This window comes from Carcharodon carcharias, chromosome 12 (genome assembly GCF_017639515.1).
Source record: "Carcharodon carcharias isolate sCarCar2 chromosome 12, sCarCar2.pri, whole genome shotgun sequence".
Lineage (NCBI taxonomy): Eukaryota > Metazoa > Chordata > Chondrichthyes > Lamniformes > Lamnidae > Carcharodon > Carcharodon carcharias.
In genome coordinates, this window is record NC_054478.1 from 86,058,284 (window position 1) to 86,085,956 (window position 27,673).

Below are 27,673 nucleotides of genomic sequence, written 5' to 3' on the forward strand. Positions count from 1 at the left end.
ATAATTATATAGAAATTACATTGTGAAACAGGCTATTTGTTCCAACTAGTCCTTAGTTGTGTGCATCTTCTACATGAGAACAGTAGTCCTAATCCCATGTACCTAGTCTGTCCCCATAGTACTACATTCCCCTTTAATTAATTCCCCTTTGCTCCAACCACTTGAGCAACCATGTTGACGATCTCTGCTTCAATCAGCACAACATGGTGCATTCCACAGCCTTGTTGCCCACTGCTCTTGATTGTAAATCTCATATTTAATTTCATATCTATGTATCCTGATCCTAGATCCTTCAACAGCTGGAAACAATCTGTTTTTACTTTTCTGTTCAGTGACCAGATTTTGTTCTCTTCCTTCATAATATGGTTAAAGGATAGGAGTGTGAGGGAAGTTATAAAAACATTGGACTCATATTTTCCTTAAGATCTCAAAGCCAGAAGTACTACTTATAGTAAAATTGAAGGATTTGTTTAATCAAACAGAACACTGTCACGTATTTATTGTATAACGCTCAGTGCACTAAGGCCAACCAGCTGCTTGGTATTGCTGATACAATAATAAAATTATTAAATTTTATAAAATGTTTTGCTATTTGAGGTGATAGCTGGGTTTTTATATTTTCTGCCTGGCTAATGATAGCAGTGCTGCCCCAGTTGACGTTAATGGCTCTCTGGAGGGCTGGTGCACATGTTTTTTACCCACGGAACTTCCCAAGATTCATTGTTAATTTGTTAGGTTATTCAGCTAGAATTTAGAATCAGCATGGAGTTGTGTGATTCCAGCTAAAGTATTATTCTAATATGCCTACTATATGTGACTAAGCTGCAGCATGTTTGAGCACAGTGTGCAATAAGTCCTTTCCCCTTCAGCGTTATCAGATCAACCATGTATGAATATCACATGCAACCATTCCCAAAGGTGTTTTTTGACTGCAATTTGTGTTGACTGCTGAGAGAAGTGGTTGCGGTGTTGAAGGCAGATGTTTTATTTTATTACTTTGCGGAGTTTATTATTTTCGAGCCAAATCCTGTACCGTGAAACACTTGGGGACATAACCTTCAAATTAACTAGTGATTTAAAGGAACTTTTGATTAATCTTGACAAATAGAGAATGCTAAAAATTTTCAGAGTGCTGCATCTTTTAAAAGGGATATTGTTGTCCATCTTAAACTAAAAGGTAAATTCTAATTAATTCACGGCCTATGAAATTGGCAAAAAATAGAAAACATTAGCAGCTTGCATAGTAAAGGACAAACCACTGTCAGATGTCTGAGTCAAGCACATTGCATTACTGGTGCATAATTGGTTATTTGACTCAACGGTTTTAAGTATCCCCTTTGTTGATGGCAAATTCTGTCAGATCATGTAATGGATGAGCAGCAAGCTAATTATAAAATGAAGCAGTTGAAACAGATGGTGACCATTGCCAATACTTTTTCTCATCATATTTCTAACATTCCATATTCAAACTATAATGGTAATTTTTGGCTACAATTTATTTTTAATTACTTCAGTACTTGTATGATTTTTAGGAATTTATAGCAATATCACACATCAGATATGGAGCATGGGGAATGCAATATTCTTTTTTATTAGTCATTAAGTTTCGGCCTTATGGGAGTGTCAATTTTTAATATTCATTAATTACTTAGCACAGTGTCTTGCAGTATTCTGCTGTCTGTTTTGTGCATTTAATGTATTACCTATTGCTTACTATTTGTAATATGATTGTATTCATAGATTCATACAGCACAGAAGGACGCAATTTACTCCGATGTACCTGTGTTGACTCTTCTGTAGAGCTAATCCGGGGTGGGCAAACTTTTTGGCTGGAGGGGCACATCTGGGTATGGAAATCATATAAACACTCAAGAAATAAACAGTTGTAATAAAGATAAATTTTGGTACAAATAAACCTTTTTCATGTCCATTTGGCTTAGTGTGAACAATGCAGTTGATCACTTCTCTTAATAATGGCATCCGAGTCCAAGGTTACTCTTTTTCTCTCTCCACAGGTGGAGATGGGGGAGATAGTGGTAATGTCACTGGACTGGTAATCCAGAGACCCTATTTATTTATTTATTCATTTACGGGATGTGGACGTCACTGGCTAGGCCAGCATTTATTGCTCATCCCTAATTGCCATTGGGAAGGTGGTGGTGAGCTGTTGTCTTGAACTGCTGCAGTCCCAGTGGTGTAGGTACACCCACAATGCTGTTAGGGAGGGAGTTCCAGGATTTTGACCCAAGGAAAGTGAAGGAATGGCAATATATTTCCAAGTCAGGATGGTGAGTGGCTTGGACTGGAACTTCCAGGTGGTGGTGTTCCCATTTATCTGCTGCTCTTCTCCTTCTAGATGACAATGGCTATGGATTTGGAAGATGCCCTGGTGAGTTCCTGCAGTGCATCTTGTAGCTGCCAATGTTCGCTGGTGGTGGAGGGAGTGAATGTGGAAAGGGTGCCAATCAAGTGGGCTGCTTTGTCCAGAGTAGTGTCAAGCTTCTTGAATGTTGTTTCGAGCTGCGCTCCTCCAGGCAAGTGGAGAGTATTCCATCACGCTGCTGATGGTGGAGTCAGGAGGCAAATTACTTGCCACAGGATTCCTAGCCTCTGACTTGCTCTTGTAGCCACATATTTATATGGCTAGTCCAGTTCAGTTTATGGTCAGTGGTGATCCCTAGGATGTTGATAGTGGGGTATTCAGTGATGTTAACGCCATTGAATGTCAAGGTTAGATTCTCTCTTATTGGAGATGGTCATTGCCTGACACTTGTGTGACATGAATGTTACTTGCCACTTATCAGCCCAAGCCTAGATATTGTCCAGGTCTTGCTGTATTTGGAAATGGACTGCTTCAGTTTATGAGGAATAGGGAATGGTTCTGAACATCTTGCAATCACCAGTGAATATCCCCACTTCTGACCTTATGATGGAAGGAAAGTCATTGTTGAAGCAGCTGAAGATGGTTAGGCCTAGGACACTATCCTGAGGAACTTCTACAGTGATGTCAGTGGAGCTGAGATGATTGACCTCCAACAACCACAACCATCTTCCTTTGTGCTAGATATAATTCAAACCAGTGGAGAGTTTCCCCCTGATTCCCATTGACTCCAGTTTTGCTAGAGCTCCTTGATGCCACATTCGGTCAAATGTGCCTTGATGTCAAGGGTAGTCACCCTCACCTCACCTTGGGAGTTCAGCTCTTTTGTCCATGTTTAAACCAAGGCTGTAATGCTCTAGGACATGGGTTCAAATCCCATCATGGCAGTTGGTGGAATTTAAGTTCACTTAATAAAATATGGAATATAAAGCGAGTCTCAGAAATGGTAACTTTGAAACTATCATCGATTTTTGTAAAAACCCATCTGATTTACTGATGTCCTTTAGGGAAGGAAATCTGCTGTCCTTACCTGGTCTGGCCTGCATGTGACTCCAGGCCCATTGAATCTTAACTGCACACGAGAGTTATTGGGGGTTGGCAAAAAATGCTGACCTTGTCAGCAATGTTCACATGCCATGAAAGAAAAAAAAAAGGCTGCTTGACCTGCTGAGTACTTCTAACATTTTCTGTTTTTATTTCAGATTTTCAGTATCCATAGCATTTGCTTTAGTCTTGCCAATATAATTGCTTCTTTACTGTGATCTGCAACATGGGACTGGATTATGTGTTGAAGGTGGTCATCCCACAGCCCAGCATAAAATTCAGGGGTAAGCCTATCTCACCAGGTTGGCAGAGCCCAGAGAGGGGGGTGGGGACATGTTAAACAGGTCGGGGGTTGGGAATAGGGTGGACACCGGGAGGCAAAACTGTGGTGGGGTCCTCCGAATGGTAAAGAGGGTCTGGGAAGGAGGCAGCTCCCCTTTCACTAACGGCAACCCGCAGAGTTAAACCTGCTGGGCGACATGTTGGGCACAGCACAGGCCTCTCGTGCCACCTGTTATATTAATGTGGGGTAATGATGGGATGAGGCCCTTAATTGGGAATTAATAGCCCACATAAGGGCCTCAATCGGGTGGCCCACTTGATGCCTCCCCTACTGCCCATAAAATCATGGCGGGGTGGGGGTGGCTGGTGATGGGCATGCTGCTGTTGGCATGGCACCCTAATTTATGGGCCCACCCATCTGTTTTCCCCCCTCTGGGTGGCCCATAAATTTCAGCTCATGGTGTTGCAGGAGCTCCCGAGGGAAAAACAGAAAAGAGAAAGAAAGATTGGAGACACAAAAAGACATCTCAAAGGCAGTCACCATATCTTGTAGGGCATAGAGTAAATCTTATCCTGTCCTTACCTCTCATTCCTAGAGCTGGGATTTAATAACCTCACAGAACATTTTTAAAAGAGGTGCTACTAAGTGCAGCTGTAATCTGTTCTACACCAGTTAGGGAAGATGTTCCTAATTTTCAATTTTCTTAAAATGCAAAACCCTAACCTAAAACCACACATTGATAACTTTATTGATCATCCTTCTGCTAAAAATCTAAATCTTAGCTGCCCCCCTGGCTTGAACAGAAGATGCTTTTTAAATTCTACTTTTTGGAAGTGCATAAATGACTAATCAAAATGTTAAAGCAAGATTGTGGAGACCTTCAGCCATGCGCATCTTGGGACTCGCTGCAGCTTGCAGCAATTTATGCTTGGATATTTTGATCCCTTGCTCACCAGCAGAATTGTAGATCAAGTTTTTGTTGGGTCTACAAATCTGCTACCTTCTGGTTCTTTTGCCAATTACCTTAAGTCTGTGTCCTCTGGCTACTGACACCTTCTGCCACTAAAAACAGTTTCTCCTTATGTACCTAATCAATACTCTTAATATTTTTGAACACTTCTATGAAATGTACCTCTGGTCTGAGGAGAACACCCCATTTTTTTCTCATCTCCACACTTACCTGAAGTTCCTCATCCCTGCTTCCATTACAAACATGTACAATATAAAAGGTTGACAGGTTGACACTCTGATGCAGGAATTTTTGATAGATTGTAGATATATAACCATTCTATTAACTAAAAACACCCTTCAACATATTAGTATGATCCCCATAGAGAGCAATAACTTTGGAAAAGAGATTTGAATTTCCCAGATGCAAAAGATCACACAGGATTTCATGTTTTAGGACTTTTACTGTACAAAAAAAATTAAACTCAACCCCATTTCACTCAATATTCTGAGTGTAATTGAATGGGCTTCCAATAGCAAGGCACTCTTGGTGACTCCTTGGTCTTTAAATCTTCACAAGCATTATCTCTTCAAGTAGGGAATATGTCCTCACCAGCACCCGGCTTGGTTAACCCAAAAACAGCCCTTGTCCTCTGCTTTACATAGTAGCACCTGTTTTTGGTCTTTTTTTCCCAAATCTCTGACTGACCGACTCTGACAGCTTATGCGTAGCAGGATCATCTACCTCTTTTTTGTGCCTGGGTGTTAAAACTTACCCCTTGCTTTCAATAAGTTTCAACATGGGCTTCTGTCCCCATGACAACCAGGTCACACGGGCTTGTCTCCAGCCAGCACCCATGGCACCAGACCTCAGCAAGAATAAGCACCTTCAGTGAGGAAATGGGGAAACAAAGCTATGTAAGAGTTGTCTTGATTTTTCATAGAGCCTTAAAGCCTTCCTGAAAAATAAGTTAAAGTTTTGAAATTATAACTGTATATACTTATAAAACCAAAATTAAAACCAGAAACGCAGTAATCTAACAAGTAATCTTGAATGCACATTTAGCTTGCACTGCTCTCACTGCTCCTCCATGTGCACTTTCCTCCTCTTACATGGATTTCTCAAGAAAAGCTTGCCTCCAGCCTCTGATCTTTGGCCAACCCCAACTTAATGGGGTTTCCTTGACCTTGAAGTAATTCCATTGGAAGTCTCTATAGAATCTGCACTTTATTTTAACTGTAACTGCTGACGCCGATCGGCCAGGCACCAGGAACAGTTGCACATGCACACATGGCTCTCATAGCTATCTATTGGCGTTTGTTGTCAGTCACTCACTTAACCGACCTGGTTGTGTGCTTTACCTGATGCAGCTGCAGGCTGAATTAGTAGCTCCCGTAGTTTGTCCAGATCTGAGCTAGTCCCGTTCCTCTGGTCTTTTTTCTCATAGCCCTGCTGTTTTTTTCCCTTGAAGTATTTGTCCAATTTCCTTTTTTTAATTACTATTGAATCTGCTTCTACCATCCTTTCAGGCAGTGTATTCCAGATCACAACAGCTCAGTGTGTAAAAATATTGCTTCCCTGAAGGACATAGCTGCCAGACTGGGCCTGCAATAGATGATGAGAGAACCAACATTGGCATGCTAATTGGGATAGATTTATAATAGATCTAGCAGCTCAAAATGGGGCATTCATGAGGTGCTGTGGGCCATCATTAGCAGCTGAATTGTATTCCAGCACATGGCCCAGCAAATTCATTGCTCCACTATGAGCATCAGACCAGGGAACTGACCTCCTAGTGTCTCTTTTCCTGCACCCCTTTGAAAGTGGTATCATTCAGTTTATATTGCCTCCCCTCACCCTACTAAAATGTATTGCTTCAAACTTCTTTGTGTTAAATTTCATCTGCCAATTTTCTACCAGTCTATTTTCTCTTGAAGTCTGTTACTATCCTCCATTGTTAAATATGCTTCTGAGTTTTGTGCCATGTACAAACTTGAAATTATGCCCTGTGTCCCCAAGTCTAGGTCATTAATATATGTCTATAGGAGCAGTAGTCCTGATATTGACACCAGTCCAGGAAGGGTGAAGGGCATCACTACTGTATGTTTCCATCCAGCTTGAAAAACGTTTTCCTAAAAGCAGGTGTCATTGTTTCAGGATGAGGGATTGGCCATTTACTCCTGAGATCCGGATCAGTTTCTTCCCTCAGAAGGGCGTGAATCTTTGAAATGCTGTAGGGCTATGGCTGTTCAGTCATTGAGCATATTCAAGACTGCTATTGGCTTTCCGTTCCTTAGCCAATTTTATATTCACACTGCCACTGTCCCTTCAATCCAATGGGGTACAACTTTGAGAAGTCAATTATGTGGTACTTTGTCAAATGCCTTTGAATGTCCATATATCCATCAACTGCAGTACTTTCAACAAGATTTATTTACATTGTGTTTTGATTCTTTCATGTTTATGTTATGTATTGGAGTTGAACATCTTGGGTTGGGAACGCACCTCCTGCTGTTACATAAGTTTAAATGGGTAAATTTGTTTCCATATAAATATTTTTGATTTAGGTAGTGATTTCCCGAAATGTATCTACTACTTCTGAAGGGGTATTCCCATACCCATGAATTTGTCTCAAAGTTTCCCATCACTGTTAGGCTGACAGGTTTGTAGTTGCCAGGTGTATCCCTCTCCCATTTCTTTAAAGTGTGTTATAATTTTTGCAATTCTGCAGTGCTTTGCCGCCATATATCCAAAGAGGATTGGAAGATTGTGGCCGGAACCTCCATAATTTTCTCCTTTACTTCCCTCAGTAGCCGAGCTATTTTCTCTGGTGTTTAGAAGAATGATAAGTGATTTCATTAATTTCTAGAAGGATTGACTGGATGAAAAAACTTTCTCCTGGCTGAGGAGTCTAGAGCTAGATATCAGTGTCTCAGGGTAAAGGTTCAGCTATTTATCACCGAGGTGAGGAACAATTTCTTCACTGAGGCCTGTAAACCTTTGGAATTCTCTAGTTCAGAGGGTTCTGGCCTCTCAGTCACTGATTGTGTTCAAGATTGAGATCGATAGATTCTTGGAAAATAGAGTTGAGATAGAAATTTAACCTTGATATTATTGAACAGCTGGAGCAGGCTCGAGGGGCTTTATGGTTTATTCTTCCTGTTATGTCCTTGCAAGTTCCATCTAACTGGATGATTTTCTACTTTGAGAACTGTTAACCTTTTAAGTACCTCTTTTTTATCCATTTTTATCTTGTCTAATAATGCTACTACCTCTTTTACTTTGGCTTTAGTAGCATCCTCTTCTCTGGTGAGGACAAATGCAAAATACTCATTTAGTATCTCAGTCAGCCCCTCTGCCTCCACAAGAAGATTCCTTTTTTGGCCCCATCCTTCCTTTGACTATCTTTTATTACATTTCTCACATTCTGATTGACTCCTGCTACATCATGAAAACTAAGTAAGAGCTTTTGAGCCTAAGGTTGCTGTCATTGCTTTTGTCGCCGCACGCTCCCATATGCCTCCTCCTCAGTTGTAGGTTGAATTACAAACTTCGATGTATTCTTTTTGATCCTTCTACTATTGAACAGTTAAGAAAGATCTCAATGACTTTGGTATTGGCCCTATATATCTCTGCACTCTGGAGTAAAACTAATATTTGTTTGAAAGCATTCACAAAAAATTTGCCTGTTGAACTGAAAGGCAAGTACATGTGTAAATCATTATCATTGAATAATTATGTAATAGAGAAGCAAGTGATCAAGTAGTAATAATTGAAGTGCTATTGCAACTTTGATTGCAGAGGGAAGCTGCAACGTCTTATTTTCAATTCCTAGGTACAATGTTGATGACTTCAGCATTTTAGTATTCTGGTGTATTGGAGAAATTCTATTTTGTTACATGCAAAATTTTTTTTCAGTTTGGCATGACTTCATCACCAGTATAAAGGATGATTATTGTTGCTTGAATGCTAGGATACTTTATAATTCTAAGTAAACTGCTCACACCATATTGAGTTGCTCTAGTGATTTACTGGGTAAATGTCCTGCTTGAAAGTATTCCTAAATGGTAGAACCAATCAAAAAACCTACCAGGCGTTTTCAGTTGAGACTGTAACAGTGCACATCAAGGAAGAAACAACTTGTGTTTAAAAAAGAGTCTCTTCCTTCAGAACTTAAAATCTTTGTCATGTCCTTAGTTAACATCAGGATTAAATCCTCATTATGCATGTCTGTTTGAAATACATTTATTCCATTTTGAAATGGTTCATTTACCTCTTGTGTAAAGAAGTTTTACCAACCATAGTGCATTTGGCTTTGAAATGTTTGTGTTGGGGATGGGGTGGGGAGGTGAGTGGTGTTGGTAGGGTCTATGGCTTGTGGATGCAGAATCTATCTTTTAAACTATAAACTAGCATGGACAAGATGGGCCAAATGGCCTCCTTTTGTGCTGTAACTTTTCTATGCTTCTACGGTTCTATAGTGATATGATTGAGTAAAAGCGTAAACAGGTAATCAGCAACTATAAAGGCCTTATAGGTATTTATTAAGAACATTTTAAATGCTTTGTGAATCCCACTTCATTTTATTATTATGTAACAAGAATACACTTTTTTATGGATTGCTAAGAAAGCTGTGCTGTATCAGCATTTGGTTGAGCATTCTTACTGATGGATTGCAGATGGCTCAGCTTGTCCATGGTTGCTGAGCAGAGCAAGATAAGTGTGCAGTAACAGAATTGTCTGTGATGACACAGTATTAAATACCGCATTCAGTGACCTCATTGAAAAGGGAGATCAGTAGGTAGTGTATTCATTGCCGAGGTAGTGCTGTATCTTAAACACTCAGTTTGTAGTTCTATCTGGCAGAAACAAATGTTAAGCAGAGAGCCCATGGCTGTAGACTGGATGCTTTCCGTTTCCTTGAAAGGTGAAATGTAGTTACTTTGTTCCATTTATATGCTGAATAAGAGTTTTTATTTTGTTTTTATTTGTAGTTTGAAAATAGTTACATGGGGGAGATTTTATGGGGCCTGTAACAGTGGGAAACATTTGGTGGGGGGAGACTTAATTAGGTGGGAGCTGAAAATTCATTTTCCTGACAGTGGGTTCAAATTTAGAGATTAACTCAGCGGTGTGTTGGGCCTCAGGCCATCACGTGGCTGTTTATCACTTGTAATACTTTTGCATGCTATGAAAACTCATTATCAAAACATTTTGTAATTATGTCCTACCTTCGTGAGAAAGTCAGCGCTGCACAACAATCTTGTGGCACCCAGTTCATGTTCGTTTAAAGGTCGCGTGCAGCAGTCAGATTTGTGTAGTTGTGTCTGAAGTCAGTTGTTTTCAGTTGTAGGGGCCTAAAGGACGATGTCAGTACTGCCCACATGTGGGTCCATCTCAGGGTGTTGTCTGACAGAGTCCTTACGGGACTTTGAGTTCACCTACAGCATTTCAATTATCCCCGCTGAGTGTGATCTGGGACAATGATCTTTACAATGCATAGAAGTGAGGGTCAGCTGAGCCTGCAAGTTCAGCCATGTCCCACAGAGCAGCGAGTACAACACTGGAGGCTAACAGGAACATTCAATAAAGATTGAATGTAAAAACACAACATAGTTTCTTTCAGAAGAAAGATATCTCCGTAAATCTCCTGTAACCATCAATGCATGCCAACCATGAGGTGTGCCAATACATTTAGCTCTCTGACTAAGCTAGTCTCAACCAATAATGATGATGCACACACAAATAAAGTGAAACCAATGTAAAGTGAAATATTTACAAGTGAAATTTAAATTTGGAAAACACCCATGCCACATGTGCTCTCAATAAGACTGATGTTAATGACAATGGAGTTGGGCAAGAAGTTGGTTGTTGTGATACAGAAACACCCTGTTTATCCAGGCGGCTCTTTTGTAGCCCGCCTATTCCTGCTGCATTGTCAGCCGGCGGCAGATTTCATCACTGAAAAGCTCCCCCCACCACCTGATTGCACATGTCTCCTATCGAAGCCGCTAGCACTTTAAATTTTAATTGGAATTGCGTGGGAAAAAGCAAGAGAGTGGAATTGGCACCCACTTCTTGTTCCACCATCAGGAACGGCATGCCACAGTTAAGATTCTGCCCCTGGTCTCGTTAACATTATTTTAGTAAAAAGCACTGCTGGGTTTATTTCAAGAGAGTTAATGGAGTACATATAATAAACGTTTCATGCATTGCTGACATTTTAATAATTATCTGAAGTTATCAATTGACTGATGAAATTTGGGAAGCACTAGCAGAATTGGCATCGCCTCTGGAAATCTGAACTGTAGCGAGCACTTGCTTCGCAGACTAGGAATAGAATGTGGAACTTGCTCATTTACAGACTGCTCTGAAAGCCTGGAGCATTAATGTTTATAAGAAACAATCGTGTCATTGTAATGCCAATCTTTTAAGATGTTCTAGGAATATTAACTTTTTGGAAAATAGCATACTTTGGAGATGTTTTATATTTGTAATGGGACCTCAGTTATTGCAACGCATTATCCCTTCTCCATTTTCTCTCTTCACTCCTCACTTCCCCTGTTCTCTCTCTCTCCACCGCCCCCCCCACCAGCCAAAAAAAATGCCTAGACAACTGTTTTATGCCTTACGATGACCTTTGTTGAAGGTACCTATGGACAGTGTTTGAGAAGGCAGAAGAGATGCACATTATTTTCATGGTTATGGTGTCACATGCAGATGATGCAATGTTGCAAGTAAGTAGCATTACTGCATCATATCTGGTAATAATAAGTCACGAAGTTGTATAAAATATTGCTCCTTAAAATAATTGTCTAAGAAGCACATCTATTTATTTCTTATTGAAAATCTTCAGTCAGTGTGCACTTCTTGTATGCACAATCTTGCAGCTGTCACATTTTTGTAACAACTTTTTCTATTATAAATTTCAATTATCCACATTTATAATTGAGTTTTGTTGTAAATTCATCACTGTATCACTGTGCAACCTGCTGGGCTCTCATAAGTCTCGTAAAATCATTTCTGAAAAAAGCTAGGTATTTATTTTCTCTCTAACTGAAATATTTAATAGGCTTCAAACTAAACAATATTCAAAAAAATCTCAATGATATATTGAAACTTATCCTTGGATGTCTGTTAATTTTTTTTCTTTTGAAACCTTCAACCACTGCAAAGCCTTATTTTTGCCCAGAACTGTGATGTTGTGAACTGAATTTGGATTGCACAGTCAGACTTTGTGCATGGTACCTAATTACCCAGGATTGATCCACACCATTTGTCACTGTACTGATGGAATCATTTTCTTCAGCTTTTAACAGTTTATAAAGCTTTTCAAAATTATTTCAAAAAAAGCTATCTAGAGGACAAATTTCAGAACCTTCAGTCAACTGTATTGATTATAGTCTTAACAAAATACCACGTAAATATAATAGTATATTGTATTTGGTGTATAAATTAGGTGACCAACTGATGTTGCTGAACCCATCTATAGAGTGAACGGATGCTACATAATTTTGAAGCTTGTTGTTACTGGCAGTACAGAAATATTTGGAGAAGTTGTTCTTGGGTACCAATGGATAAATCAAATGCATGTCCCAAAATTCTGGTCTTAGCATTGGACAGGCTTCATCGAACATTCAAGCTGCTAAGAATGATGAGTGGTTCTGAACTATATTGAAGAGTCCTGTTTTTTCCTTGCTTTCCATCCACCTTCATCACTATTTTGCCACAGTGCAGATCATATTTTATTATCAAGCAAAGGTGCTGAACTTGTGTAGCAGAAGGATATATGTAATATTTGTTGAGGAGACATGTATAGACTATATAATGGTCAATTTCTTCTCTCTCAACAGCAGTTATTGAATTGACCATCATAGTGCAGAAAGCAACCAATGGGCTGACTTTTACTAAGGCATCAGAAATCTTGCCATTGGCCTGAAAGCAGGTTGTGAAACCACTTTTCCCTACAGTGGGACAGAGGCGTATACCCAGTAGTGGCCAATTTAAATAGCCACCATCAATTAAGGCTGGCAGCATGCCCCCAAGAGTTGTCGACCTAACAGAGGGCCAGCAGCTCCGTGGCGGCATTGCTAATGATGGCTGTAGTACTAGAGTATTCAGGATTGAAAGGGTTAATGTGTGGAACTGGAAAAACAATACCATCCATATGATGTAAGAGATACAGGAGTAAGAGTCAAGAAGGAGAATGCTCATGGCTTAGACTGAGTAACACTAATAGTCTTCTGTTATAGCAAGTCAAGGCATTAATGAAACAACAGACAAATTCAAAGAAGTCTTAAATGCCTTTAATAATTAATTTACAGTGTGATAAGATCTTAGAGCCAAGTTTAACAAAAGGATCCAGAAACCTGGTGAATCAGTAGATGCTTTTATCAATTACCTGTATTGACTGGCTGAGAGTTGCGAATATGCTGATCTTAAAACTGAACTGATACAAGACCACATGATAGTCTGTGTTAATCATGACACCATTGCTGACCTACTGCAATCCAAAAAAGACAACTTTGGAGAAGGCAATATAGATGGTGAGACAAACAGAGGCACACAGATAGAATAGTCATACACAGAGGAGAAGATAAACCGTCACTCAGAAAACCCTAATGACAAGTGTAACTTATTAAACAAAAGAATGTCAAAGACACTTCAGGGAAGAAGACACCTTATGGAACAAAAGTTCAAAAACTCATTAAGCCATGCCAGTGCTGTGGCACCAAAAAGCCCCACAGGCGTGAAGAGTCCTGCAAACACTGTAGAATGTTTTCATTGTAAAAGATTTGGACACTTTGGAAAGATGCGCAGAACTAAAACCTCTAGATACACAGAGGATAACAAGAGAATCTTTGCACACAAGGCCATTAATGAAATTGAGGAGTCTCAGCAAGAAGAGGAACAACAATGTTTCCTAGGCGAAATTGAAGACCCAGATACACATTCTAGAATGCTGATATTTGTGTCAATGGGCATATCACTAATTTTGAATTGGATACAGGAGCAAACATAACAGTTTTGTCCGACAAAGAACCATGGTTGAGGACAACCGCGACCCAGTTATATGGGATCAAACTACAAGTCATGGGCGTGTTACAGATGACACTCCAATACGAGAATAAACAGATACTGGAAATGTTATATGTTATTCACAAATCAGGAATGTTCTATTCCGAACTGAAGTACCTTCCTCAACTTCAACCTCATCAAGAGAGCAGGGGATGTAAATCAGCAAACAGTCATCGATGATACCAAATCTGAGCCCCTCAAGCTGTCCAACTGCACTGAAGATCTGGCTTGGGACTTCAGTGCTGATATTTTTTCTCACTCCTCACAGCGGCTGATAACCCTGCTCTTTTCCAGGAAGATGACTAGGAGACAGAGAGTAAACTTGTTCTTACCAAAGAGGTAATGAACCACTTGGACCAATGAGTGTGACCATGATCCTTCATCGCTTTGGGAGTTAGCTGAGAAGGTGGAAGACAAAACTCAGTTGATAGAATACACTGATACAATGCCACGTTCATCAGACAGTGGTGACCCTTTTGTAATTGCAGCCACACCTATCCATTCATCACAATTTGTAGTCAAAGATATAAGCAGTCAAACAAGTCCAAAACTAGAGACAGAACCCAACCTGATAACGTCCACCTCCTTCCATGTTGAAGACACTGACCTTTATTGCTACACCAGGCTTATTAGAATTGGAGGAAAAAAAAATGTTAATCAAGAGCCTTCCTCACCACTTCCAATTATTTCTAGAGGCAGCGGTCCAGGATTACCCAAGAGTTCACGAACACAAGGCTACAAGGAATCATCACTCTAGAAGTAAAGAAAGACAGACAGAGCCGTCAAAGGAACCAACTTAATAGACAAGGATTGGAATGTATGAATTGCAAAGAGAGGGATAAACCCACAAAGTCCAATCATGAGAAAGAAACAGTGGATCGAAAGAAGTATAACAGCAAGGAGAGGAAGGAAAGGATCATGTCTAGATCCAAATAAGAGGATCGTCCATTATTCATTTGGGAGAACCAGATGGTGAGAGTCAAACTGACAATGCACCATATATGGAATCTCTTACTGAAGACAAACCAAGTCAAAGCAAAGAAGTCCAAAGGGAGACTGCAGATCTTCCAAGTCTGACAAGAACACGATCAGGGAGAGTTGTGAAACCTCCAGACCAATTGAATCTATGATTTTGGGGGAGGGGGTGGGGGGCGGGGGGTGGGGGGCGTGGGGAGATGGGGCAGTATGTAATTATAAATGTAAAAAAAATTTAGATGAATACTTGGGGGGGAAATGCAGTATCATTGTGTTCAGGGTTGAAATGGTTAAAATGTGGGATTTGAAAAAGAGTACTGCTCACATGATGTAAGAGATACATCACCAAGAGTTTAGAAGAAGAATACGCGTGATTTAGACTATGTGACACCAATAGTCTTGTATATCTGTATATAGTTATGCTCATTTAATAAATCAGTTATCATTCAGAAATACCTATGTCTCAGCAATCATTCCTTAGCCAGTCACAACCAACATACAACAATGGACATTATTGAGGCTGCAGCTGTGAGGAGAGGGCACCTCAGTGGAAATGCTGTTGCCTTCAGGCTGGCCTTTGCCACTGGGGGCACCCCCATTGGCCACTGGGAGGCTGTAGGATTTCATTGAGTGATCTCCCCACAATATGGCAGCTGGCACTCCCAGTGCTGGCTAAATGCATGTGGAGGCAGAAATGACCCTTAATTGGCCATTTAAGTGGCTCAGTTGGGCTCCCAATGGGCAGTCAATCTGCTAACCTTACTGCTGCCAACAAAATGTTATGGCAGCAAGAAGACATTGCCCCCCCCCCCCCACCACCCCCCCAAGCTTTTGCTTCACCATTTTACCAGCTTTTCCACCTCTCAGCCCATCCCCAAAGAGAGGGGAAAATTCTGGCCCATGTCGCCCCTCATTTCAGGTTTATAACAGCTATGCTGTTAATGGCCTTCATATTGTTTGAATCTGGTTACACGCAGTTATGTAGACAGCCATCAACCAAGAATAAAAAATACAGTCTCTAGAAGTTTAAATAGCATCAGAACAATTGAAACATTGGTTTCAAAATATTGTAATTTATGTACTTGAATATCTGCTAAGAACACTTGATAAGCTCAGGAGGAGTTTTGGCTTAAAGTACTTGCAATTTATATAGAAGAAAATAACTATTTTTTTCAGAACATTAGTGTGTGCTAGTTTTACCACCACCATGGCAACTATCTCCTTGCCCTGAATTACTTTGATGTCACCCGTTATGGGATAGATCCTAGAACTGAAATATTGCAATTAGCAAAGGGACCCAGCCACAGAGTGTTGTCAATGTAAGGTTTATCAGCTGACAGCAAGGTTTCCAGAGGTCACACAGCTCCAGAGCAGCTCCTGAACCAGGCTGAACCAAGCTCAAATAGTATCTCTTGCCAGATGTTTGCAATGGAGCTGCTCCATGATGTTTGAGGATGTTCCTTCTGGTTAATCTCATTGAAATTATCTACTGGGTTGAGAGAATTTATATAGGATCTCCATAGTGACAATGAAGATGATTTGAACATTTTAAAAATGCTTATTATTTTCTTTTGTAGCTTCTTTCCCTAGTTCTTTCAAGTAAAAGATGGAGTGTAGCCTAGATTTTGAAATTAATCTCATTCATATATTATATCAAGTTTCAAATTAACAAGTTTTACAAGTGAATAGAGCTTGTAGTGTAACGTACATCTGTGATGCTAAATGATATAATTGTTCAAACAAATCTGGCATGATCTCTCAGCACAATCCATCAATACATTTTCATTATTTGTGTGTGTATTACAAAGGTTATGCACAAATTCATAGCACAGAATAATGGATCTGCTGTGACTTTGTGGAGATAGGTATTGAAAAATGATAATTTTAGCGGACCTCCTTTCTCATTAATCTTTTAATTTTAATAAAGCAAGTTTTAGAATGAAAGGCCAAGTTAATTTACTTCTCTCCCTGATGGGTTTGGGAGAGTATACAGGATGTGCACACACCCACAACATTCATTTTGGAAAATCTTGTTTATTTCTTTTAATAACATATACAATTTTCTTTTGCTACTTCCATGAAAATTTACCATTGTTACTTGAATCAGCAACTTGTGTGGGGAATGGAGCAACTTGTATTTATATAATGCCCTTAAATGTAATAAAAGGCAGCAAGGCACCTCACAGAGGCACTATAAAACAAAATACGACACGAGATAAGGAGATATTGGGGCAGATGACAAAAGGTTTGGGAAAGGGGGTGGTTTTAGTTGAACAGTAGCATTGTGGGATTGTTGCTAGTAATGCAGTAATGTTCCAGAGATAAAAAGAGAAAATGCTGAAAATACACAACAGAGTTAAGTGGAGAAAGAAACAGACTTAGTTATTCAGGCCCATGACTGATGAAAGATCAATGACCTAAAACGTTAATTCTGTTTCTCTCTCAACAGATGCTGCCAGACTTGTTGAGTGTTTCCAGCATTCTATCTTTTCATTTCATATTTCCAGCTTCCACTGCATTTTGCTTTTCCATTAATGTTCCAGAGACATGGCCTGGGATTTTCCGTGCCCGCCAGCATCGGGTGTGTTCAGTGGTATGATCAGTTTCATGATGGCGTGAAACCAGTTTGTGATCGTCCTCTTAGCACGCCAGTGGCGGGTCATGTTTCCTGCCATCGGATGTCAGGAACCTCATTGCAATTCATCAGCATTTCATCAGAAGGCCCGCCCACCGGACTCCTTTTCTCTCTCTGCACCACCCCCCCCCCCCCAACCGCTGGATCGTCCGCCCACAGCAAGAAAACACTCCAACCTGTTTCACAACAGCATATAAACAACGTGCACCTGGTGGGCTGCACGTCGCTCGGGCCTTCAAGAATTGTTTGCCTACATTGCTTCAGCAGCACTCGCAGTCATCAGCACCAGGCTTCACAGACAGCACCACATCACTTTTAGGGAGGCTCAGGGGTAGGTCTCTACCTACCAGATCAGCCATTTGTGGGTGGCTTTTCAATGGCTGCGGGTCATAGGTCTTGCTTGGGGAATGGGGAGATGTGGCCTCAAGCAAGGGAAGAGGCTGCAGGACAAGAGCTGTACTGGGGAAGGAGGGTACCCCAGGGTGTATGTGGGGGCACATGTTGATCTGTGCAAGTAGCCTCAAGATGGTGAGGGCTGAGGAGGCAGTCTCCAGAGGAGATGAGGCCAGATGGACATGTGAGGGTATGTGAGAGAGAATGGGTGGTGATGTCCCTTGAGCTGGCAATGAGTGAAATGCTAGTGGAATGTGCGATGAGCTTGAATGTGTGAGTTTAGAGTGATGAGATGGTTGCCACACCCTGGTTGAGATCATACATCCTCTATCGGCATTGGATGGCCAACCTCTTCTGTGTGGCAATGGCACTGAGCACCACTGCCATCGCCTACCAAGCTGGAGTGGTAATGCAGCTGGCCCTCCTGCGGCCAGAGCGGGGGTAGAGGACATCACAATGGGCCTCCGCGGCATCTAAACGGTGCTCAAGGGCAACAGTCATTTTACCTTTTGGGGCCATGTCGTCTTTGCTGCAATCCTGGGCTGGAGGCACTGAGCGCGGCTGTACTTTAAATGTGGTGTCTGGCTTGATAAAGCAGCAAGAGGATGGCATGGTGAGTGAATGAGAGCCCACTCACCATGGAAATGGTGTGTTTCCTGGGAATGCATAATTAATGTGGTGGGTTTAGGACGATATGGCTTGAAATCTCGCCATTGCAGCTGGTTGGTAAAATGTCATTTTACCCGCCCGCTACCACACTTAGTGCAAATCTGGGACGATTCCACCTATGGATTCAAATCCCACTATGGCAGCTGCAGGAATTTAAATTCATTTAATAAATCTGGAATTAAAAGCAAGTCTCATTCATGATGATCATGAAGCTACTAATTTATGAATTGTCATAAAAACTCATCTCATTGTGATGTCCTTCATGAAAGAAAAGCTATCCTGACTCTATTTGTTCAACATATGACTCCAGACACACAGCAATATGGTTGATTCCTACTGCCTTCTGAAATGGACTAGTAAACTGCTCAGATGTACAGAAAATTTGAATAAAAAGAAACCGGACAGACCACCTGGCATTGAACTAGGCACTGGAAGTGTTATAGGCACAACCTGCCAATCTGACCCTGCAAAGATGATCTCACTAACATCTGGGAACATGTGCCAAAATTGGAAGAGCTGTCCCACAGACTAGTCAAGCAACTGCCTGACGTAGTTATACTCAGAGAACCATACCTTACCCAGGGATGGTGATGCAGGAGTCTGTATGTCCTGCCCTGCTGGCAGGAATGACCCATCAGAGGTGGCAGCACAGTGGGATACAGTCATAAGGGAATGGCTATCGGAATTCTTAACATTGACTCCAGACCCCATGAAGCCCCATGCATCAGGTCAAACATGGGCAAAGAAAAGACTTTAGGTTACAAGCTACTGCCCTCCCTCAGCTGCTGAATCAGTGCTCCTCCATGTTGAACAACACCTAGAGCGAGGGAATAAAATGTATTCTGGGTTGGGTATTTCAATGTCCATCACCAAGTGTAGCTCAGTGGTATCACTACTGATTGAGCTGACAGAGTCCTGAAGGGCATATCTGCCAGACTGGGCCTGTGGCAGAGGATAAGAGAACCAACAAGATTGGAGAAACTTAATTGACCTCATCCTCATTATTTTACTTATCGCAGATGTATCTGTCTCTGACGGTATTGGTAGGAGTGACCACTTGGTCCTTGTGGAGGCTTAGGGCCGGATTTTCACCATCAAGGCGGGAAGCTTGAGCCAGGAAATTTGCCAACTCGACAGATTTGTTTCCTTTAAAGGGACCCCTGCCCACCATATTTTCAGGCCGGGAGGAAGGGGTGAGATGGAATCGGGCCCTCCACTTCTGGATGCCCTTCAGAGGGGACCATGGAGGTGGGCAAGTGCTGAGGCAGGTTGGTTAGAAAGCCCATCTTGGTCCTCTGTCCCAGGTATTTTAAAGGCTGTTTGACTCTCTAGACCTCGCCCCTCACACGCCCTCGCCTCCATGTTCCTTCCGTGGATCCCTGCATCCCCCCCCCCCAACCCAGTATTCATAATAGAACCAATGAGCCACATAATAAGAACAAATAAAACTGGAAAACCTCAGCAGGTCAGGTAGCACCTGTGGAGAGGAACGGAATCAGCAGTGATGGAAGGTGTCGTTGACAGTGCTATCAAATTGCACTTACTCAACAATAAACTGCTTGTTGATGATCTGTTGGGTTCCATCAGGGCCACTTAGTTCAAAACCTCATTACAGCCTCGGCCCAAAACATGGACGAGAGAGCTGAATTCCAGAGCTGAAGGGGGAGTGACTGTCTTTGACGTCAAGGCAGCATTTGACCATACGTGTCATCAAGCAGCCCTAGCAAAAGTCATCGGGAATCAGGGGGAAAGCTTACCACTGGTTGGAGTGAAAACGCCCATAAAGGAAGATGGATGTGGTTGTTAGAGGTCAGTGATTTCAGCCCCAGGATATTGCTGCAGGAGTTCCTCAGGGTCATGTCCTAGACCCAACCATCTTCAGCTGCTTCATCAATGACCTCCCCTCCAAGGTCAAGAGTGGGGATGTTTGCTGACAATTGCACAGTTTTCAGTGCCATTCAGAGCTCCTTAGATACCGAAACAGTTTGTGTCCACAAGAAGCAAGACCTGGACAACATTCAGGCTTGGGCTGATAAGTGGCAAGTAATATTCGCCCTATACAAATGCCAGACAATGGCTATCACCAAAAAGAGAGAATCTAGCCTTCTCCCCTTGGACATTCAGTGCATTACCATCTTGCTGAATCCCTTACCATCAACCATTGACCAGAAACGTAACTGGGCCAGCCATCTAAATACTGTGGCTACAAGTGCAGGTCAGAGGCTGTGATTTCTGGTGAAAAATTGACCTCCTGACTCTCCAAAACCTCTCCATTATCTGAAAGGCAGTGTGTGATGAACTTTTCTGCACTTATCTGGGTGAATGCAGTTCCAACAACACTCGAGAAACTCAACACCATCCAAGACAAAGTAGCCTGCTTATGTGGCACCCATCCACCACTAGCATTCTCTTCCTCCACCACTGGCGCATGATGGTAACTGTGTTAACCATCTACAAGATGTACTGTAGCAACTCACCAAGTCCCCTTGAACAGCACCTTCCAAACCCAAAACCTCTACCATCTGGAAGGGCATGGGCAGCAGATGCATGGCAGCAGACTCATGCGAGCACAACCACCTGTAATTTCCCCTCAAAGTCTCACACCATCCTGACTTGGAAATGTATCATTGTTCCTTTACTGTCACTGGGTCAAAATCCTGGAACTCCCTAACAGCATTGTGGGTGTACCTACACCACATGGACTGCAGCAGTTCAAGATGGTGGCTCATCACCACCTCCTTAAGGATAATTAGAGATTGGCAATAAATGCCGGCCTAGTCAGTGATGCCCACATACCATGAGCAAAAGAAAAATAAAAATGTGAAAACTATTGGTAAATTTTCAGACGATGTCATCAGGGAGAAGCATGTCATCAAGAAGGGGGCAAGGTTAGAGGTAACTTTATGGGAGTGGAAACAGAAGCCTGTGCTGGTGATTCTCTGTCTATATTAGATAGAGGTAAATTGGAACCAGGCAAGTACAATTCCATTGAAGTGGATGATGATGGAGAGGCATTGGAGAAGAATGGTGTGAACAACCATTTCAAAGGCTTTGTAGAGAACAGGAAGGATGTGGAAGGATAGTTTACCTTTGTCGAAGTCACATAGGATGTCATTTGTGACTTGGCTAAAAACCGATTTGGTGTTGTGACAGAGCAAGACACCTGATTGGAGAGATTCAGACATTGAGTTCTGGGAAAATTGGGCCAGATTTGGGAGGTGAGAGCATACTCAAGGACTTTCAAGAGGAAAGGGAGGTTGAAGATGGGGTGGTAGTTTGCAAGTGTGAAGCATACAAGGGTTTTTTGTGGAGAGGGGTGAAGATGGCAGATTTGAAGGAGAGAGGGACAACTCCTGAAGAGAAGGAACCATTACAATATCAGTTGACTTGGAAGCTGGGAAGGAAATTTTGGTGACCTGTATTTTCATGAAAATAGGGTCAAGAGAACAGTGGATGGGTCTGATGGACAAGATGAACTTGGAGAAGACATGAAGGGAGATGGGGGAGAAACTGGAGAAAGGTACAATTGAAGGGCTAGGTCACACAGGAACCTTAGAGACAGTTTAGCACAGTTGTCTGGGGGAAGGGAGGCAAGGGGCAGAGATAGCTGAATGGATGGTCTTAGTGCAAAGTAGTCCATGAGTTCTGTGCCCTTGTTGGAGCTGAGGGTGAAGGCGGTGGAGAGTCGGGTTTAAGAAGACAGCTCGCAGTAGAGAAGAGAAAATAGGGCATACATTTGTGTTCCAGGATGACCCTGGAATAGTAAGCAGCTTTCACAGATGAGAACAGGACCTGATGGTGCTTATATGGCCCACCAGACCTAGTGCTGATTGGCTGAAACTAGTTGTCTGCCATCTCTGCTCAATTTCACGTACCTTGGACTTAAGGGAGCGGCGATGAGGGTGGCATCGGGGCAATGGCTGGGTGAGAATAATTTCCACGTGAGCGACCTAGACTGACAACAGAAAACAGTGGCTGTGTAAAGTGAGTTTTTAATATCTCAATTGATGGGCAGAATCATCAGGCATGTTCGGTGGCGTGAGCGGACAAAATGGTGAGAAGGCCAAACTTTAGTTTCACAACGTCATGAAAGCAGTTTGTGATCGTCTGCTTAGCCCGTCGATGGGCTGCATTTCCTACCATCCGATGTCGGGAACCTCATTGTAATACATTAGCATATCGTTATAAGGCTAACTCGACGGACTCATTTCACCCCCGCTAGATCGTCCTCCTGATGTGTTTCATAACAGCATATAAAAGGCGCGCACTTGGCACGCTGCACTTTGAGGGGAACTTGGAAGTGAGTGCACAGTAACATTGCGGAGCGCTCACGAGGGACACCTGTTGGACTTCAAGGCTGAATCGTATTATGGTGGGGGGGTGGGTGCGTGGGGGTGTGGTGGTGCAAAGGCTGCCCTGTGGTTGAGGCGATTTTCGGGGGGTGGCAAGTGCTGCCCTGCAGTCGAAGGTAGTGCACAAGGTCATGCAGGGTGGGGGGGCAGGGTTGGCGAGGGACGTGGCCACACATTAGGGAAACCTTGTGTAAAGTGATCATTCCTCTGCAGCTGAGACAGTTCAGGCGCAGCCACATTTATACGATTGGAGTCGGGCCTCTAGCTTATCTGCTCACTCAAGCAACGCAGAGGCATCAGAGTGCCAGCAAGTGGTCCAGAGTTTTTGACGCCTTGGGTACAGACTGCAAACTAAGAAGCGTTTTAGGGGGCTGCAGAACAGTTGGACAACTGGGCACATTGTACAATCTCCTTGCTAAAGCTGGCCATGGAGCAGCCACTGCTGAAGGTGCTCACAGCCCCTTGCAATGTCATCATCTCGGTTTGGACCAGTCTCCCCCTTGGTTCAAGCTAACAGTGCAGCCTTACAGCGCAGGTTAGGAGAATGCCTGAGCTGAGAGCACAGCATGCAGTCCAATGGGCAAGGCTGCCACCAATCGGTCAGGTGGAGTGGGTTGGAGGAAGGTGAGGTTTCGGGCAGCCATGTAGCACACTTTTCTCTGGCCATCTAAGTGGTGGCTAACACTCTCCAGGATGCGTTAAGGGGCCTTCAGACTTAACCAAGAGAGGTTCTTAGTACACCCATGCTAACCCACGTGCCTCTCTTTAATCCTGCAGAAGGAGTACATCAGGATCATGAAACCTGGTGAACTAGCTGTATGCCTCATGGCCTACAGAGAGCGAAGATGGAGAAGAGAGTGACTGAGGCGCTGGCTGTGCAGAGTGGGGAGCAGCACCCTCTGGAAAGAGGGGCGGATGGGGCTCCTGCACGCGCTACCGAAGAGCCACAGTGCGCCGTCACTGGTTGGCGCCTAGCTGGACCCAGGGTCTATAGACATTGCCTTCCATTCCTGCAGATGACGGAGAACCAGTGTCGCCAAAGACTGCGCATATCTAGGGTACTAGTCGGTCACATCTGCCACCTGCTGCATTATTTGGCACCACAGGGACATGGAGGGCATCCACTGCCAGTGGCTGTGAAAGTGACTGTGGTGCTCAATTTCTATGCCACTGGTTCCTTCCAGGGCTTCACAGGTAACCTCTGTGGGATTTCACAAGCTTCCACCCAAAAATGCATCCAAGAGGTCACGGATGCCATCTTCACGAGGGCATACAACTTTGTGCGTTACGACCAGGAAAGCCAGGATGCAAGAGCAATTGGATTCTCCCTGATCTCAGGTTTCCCACAGGTGCAGGGTGCCATTGACTGCACTCAGGTGGCAGTTAGATCTCCGTCGCAACACATGGTGAGTACATCAACTGCAAGGGCTTCCATTTGCTGAATGTGCAGCTAGTGTGCGACTGCCAGAAACGCATCCTGCAGGTGCGCGCACAATTTCCAGGGAGTGTACACGAATTCTACACTTTCAGTCGGTCACAGATCTCTGAAGTCTTCCAGGGTCCACAGAAACTGCAGGGACGACTCCTCAGGGACAAGTGCTACCCACAGAGGACAGGGCTGACGACACCCATGTGATGGCCTCAGACTGCAGCAGAGTGACGGTATAATGAGGATCATGCTGCAATTCAACTTGATGGAGCAGACCATTGGGGTGCTGAAAATGAGGTTCCGGTGCCTGGGCTGGTCTGTTGAAGTCCTGCAAAAAAGTCCACAGAGGGTGTCCAGCATCATCGTCACCTGCTGCGCCCTTTACAACCTGACACTGCCACAGGGTGAGGAGCTGGCTGAGGAGGAGATGCTGGAGGTCTCCTCCAATGAGGCGAACATCGGTGATGAAGGTGAGGAGGTCCTCGAAGGCAACGATGATGTCCTTGCATTGGCCAGACGAGGCAGGTGCGCTCAGGAGGCCCTCATAGCTGCTGGATTTGTGGAGGATGATGATGGCGTGCAGTGAGGAAGATACCATACGATTCTCATATCACATATGTGATTGTTTGACTCCAGTCTGGCTTATGGCAGCGCACATACCCTCTGTGATAATGCTTCTGTCATAATGATGTAGTGGAGGCCCTAATAGTCGCTCAATTGCCGGAGGATGATGATGACATCTAGCGAGGACACTCCATAGATCTTGACGTAGCCTCTGAGAATGTCTGACTCCTGTCTGGCTGAGGGCAGCTCGCTTGCTGTCCATAATCAGTGTCATATCATAGAGAAGCAGCCATGAAACTTTAAAAGTAGCTGATCCTTTGTCTGCTTTTAACAGCTGAGCCCTTCAGGAATACAGCGTCACTCATCACAAGTGCTGAAGAGTTAGGAGCCAGTCCCACCTTAAAGGTGCTGAGAGCACACAGAGAATGACAGAACTCTTTGGCACCTGCCCATGACATTCTGGCAGCAGTGACAAGCACCATCAAGGTGCAGGCATCAGGAATGTGTCCAGGGAATGTGAGGCCAGACCATCACTTTGGTCTGAAGGCTGCACAGAGCACAGGGAAGAGGTCCTGGACCAAGACATCTGCCTTTGCCTGGTGTGAAAAGGTTTGGCATCTGAGTGACATGAACGCTGCTCATCAGAACAAGGAGCCATAGACAGGGAGACATTTTTGGGAGTTTATTGACAATAGTGAACATTATGTACAAGTGATTAACACCCATACCCAGGCTGTGCAACAACATCTTCTTAACCTTCTTAACCCTGCTGCTAAGTCTTGGTGCTCCCCGGACATCCACAACGGAGGTGGTGGCAGCTTGCTGACTGCTAAGCCCTGTCTGTGATGACCTTGGCAGGCACCATCTGGAGGGCCGAGACCTGGAGGCCCCCGATCTGCTTTCAGGGACCTGCTGTGCGGCAGTGGCACCTCCTCAGCCTGTGGAGCTGGAGCTGCTGGGGTCACAGGAGGAGGGGATTCGGATGGGCTGGACACTCCCAGAGTCACCTGGGTGGATGGCCTCGGGGTGTTCACCTGCTGATCCTCCTCCCTATGGGTGCTCGAGGGCCCGTGGCTGACTCTTTGAGGAGAAGGGGAAGCTAGAGTGAGATCAAGCTGCCCTGCACCCTTCTCACATACACACTGTTGGAGGCTGACTCTGGCATCAGCTATGGCATTAAGCCCATGCTGCAGTGCAGGAGTGACGTCCTGGACCAAGGGTCTCTTTAGTAGCCACTGTCCTATCAGCGTTGACGTTAGTGCATTGGCATGCTGGCGCTATCACCTCAGCCTGAATGCGATGGACTCCTCCATTGTGCCTTACAATCTGAGGAGTGCAGTGGACATCCCTTCCTGATGTTCCCGAGCTTGCCTTGGCAGCTCCAACAACTGTGACATGACCAAGTCCAGAGGCTCGTCATCTGACTTGGATTCAGCAAATTTCTGGTCTCCACCAGTCCTCCGAGTGCCAGACACCTACAAAGTCCTTGCTGCTGCCTGCTGTGGATCAGAACTTACGATGTGCTTACCAGATTCTGATCCTGGGGCTATTCTAAAGCCAGGTCCCACCGAGGTGTGTGTGTCTGCACCAGTGGAGGTTGTGGATGAGCATTGGTGGAGATTTTGGATGAGCACTGTGATTGGACTTCAGGAGGGTGCCTTCAAACTTCTCTTCAGAGGTTTCTTTTGGGCTTAAAATTGGAGGCCGTAGGTCATGGACTCTGTCAGCTGTTTGGCAGATGTGCCTGCGAAAGTAAGGGGAGATAATTAGTGCATGGCAGTGGCTTGTGAAACAGGACACATCACATACAGCATGGTTGTCTGATGGATGTTGCACTGCTGAATCCTCACTTGGTAGAACACTGCTGACCTCACCATGAGCCACAGGAACAGTCCAGATCCTCGCCAGCCAGCTGGATGGCTCTGTTTTCAAAGTCCATGAGGACCTTGAATTCAGGCATTCCTCCACTGATAAGCGACCTCTCCCTCTTGTTGTATGCCAGCTTGTCCTGCATGAATAGAGATGGAGAGAGTGTAAGCAAGATGCCTGCCAGGCCAGATGACAAGTATGCCTGGCATGTGTGGGTGGTGAATGGTCCCATGGATGGAATGAGGACAATTAAGATGTGTGTGAGAGAGAATGAATGGTGATGTCCCTTGAACTGACATTAATTGAGTGCCCTGTGGATGTGTGATGGGTTTGTGAGTGTAAGAGTCGAAACTGATGAGAAGAGTGACTTACCCTAGCAGAACAGAGGAGATCATTCATCCTCTTGCGGCACTGGGTGGGTGTCCTCTTTTGTAGGATGTAGGCACAACAACCGCTGGTAGCACCTCCCAAGCCTGATTGGTGATGTTGCTTTCCAATCTGTGGCCAGAGCAGGGGTAGAGGACATTACGGCTAGCCTCCACTGCATCCAAAAGGCCCTCGAGGGCCGCATCATTGAACCTGGGGCCAGCAATCTTTTTGCCTTTCAGCGCCATGTCTTCTTTGCAGCAGTCGTGTGCTGAAAGCACAGAGGAGTGCACGGGACTGCACTTTAAATATGTCGCCTGCATGATGAAGTGGCAAGATGATGGCATAGTGGACGAATGAGAGCCCACCTGCCATGGAAATGGAGTGTTTTGTGGGAATGCATAATTCATGCAATGGGTTTGGGATGATACGGTGTGAAAAGCTGCCTTTGTGGTCAGCAGGTAAAATGTCATTTTACCCGCCCGCTACCACACTTAGTGCAAATTTGGGAGAGTTTCGCCTGATGTCTTACATTCAAAATCTAAACTTAAAAAAAAAATTGCAGAATCCAAAATAATTGTCAAAGAATACACCAATGTTGAGGTGGCTATGTCCATTGAGAGCAATGGGCAAATAGTTTTATGAATGCAAATTTGGAGTGGATGCCTTGATTTTAGAGGTAGAATA

The 27,673-nt window shown here is 43.7% G+C and overlaps 1 protein-coding gene across 3 annotated transcripts in view; it reads left to right on the forward strand.

The window, feature by feature from the left end:
• osbpl6 (oxysterol binding protein-like 6) overlaps window positions 1-27,673 on the forward strand; it is a 172,007-nt gene that overhangs the window by 17,053 nt on the left and 127,281 nt on the right. The window lies entirely within an intron of this gene.